Here is a 912-nt window from a genome sequence, read left to right as displayed (position 1 = left end):
AAAGAGAAGTGATGCTGACTCACAACCACTTACTTGGGCCCAGCATAATGGCTCCTGCAAAGAAGGGTGGTAAGAAGGGCTGTCTGCCATCAATAAGGTGGTAACCAGAGATACAGCATCAACATTCCCAGTACATTCATGGAGTGGGTTTCAAGAAGCACGCCCCTTGGGCACTCAAAGAGATCCAGAAATTTGCCACAAAGGAAATGGGAATTCCAAATGTATGTATTGACCTCAGGCTGAACAAAGCTGTCTGGGCCAAAGGAATAAGTAATGTCCCATATTGTACCCAGATACAGTTGTCTAGAAAACATGATTGAGTATGAAAATTCACCAAACAAGCTCTATATGTTGGACACCTATGTACCTGTGACCACTTTCAAAATTCTGAAAACAGTTAATGTGGATGAGAACTACTGCTGATTGTCAAATAACGTTATAAAACTGCCCAAAAAAAGTGATGAGGGAAAAAGCATGCCTCCCAGCTGAGAGACAGGACTCTGGCCCATCACAGAACTTTATTGTTCCTGCATCTCACTAGCTGCAGGATCTTCTATTCTTTTCTATGTCAGGTCCATTCATTTATTTGACAAGTATTAAGGGTCTACCACATGCCAAACATTATTCTATGCACTAGGAAAAAGCAGAGTAAAAGATAGACAAAATCTCTGCTCTCATGGAACTTATATTTTAGTGGAGAGAGTGGCAAAAACTTGTAAAGAAGCAATCTATAATAATAAAAGTGTAATATGCTAATGAGACCAGACAGCAGAACAACATTCAGACATCATTTCGGACATCCTTCTAGATGAAGCCATGGTGGCAGGGGCCGAGGCAGAGATGGTTAGGGGCAATCAGGCAGGCAGGCAGAGTGGTTAGGGGTGATCAGACAGGCAGGCAGAGTGGTTAGGG

General features: G+C 42.7%; 1 pseudogene; it reads left to right on the top strand.

Annotated features, from left to right (window-relative positions):
- The first annotated feature begins 47 nt into the window (after positions 1–47).
- On the top strand, positions 48–423 carry LOC102772686 (annotated as a pseudogene).
- Positions 424–912: the final 489 nt, after the last annotated feature.

Source organism: Myotis davidii, unplaced genomic scaffold, assembly GCF_000327345.1.
Source record: "Myotis davidii unplaced genomic scaffold, ASM32734v1 scaffold18, whole genome shotgun sequence".
Lineage (NCBI taxonomy): Eukaryota > Metazoa > Chordata > Mammalia > Chiroptera > Vespertilionidae > Myotis > Myotis davidii.
The sequence above is the reverse complement of the archived record's forward strand: the minus strand, read 5'-3'. Positions and strand labels throughout refer to the sequence as shown.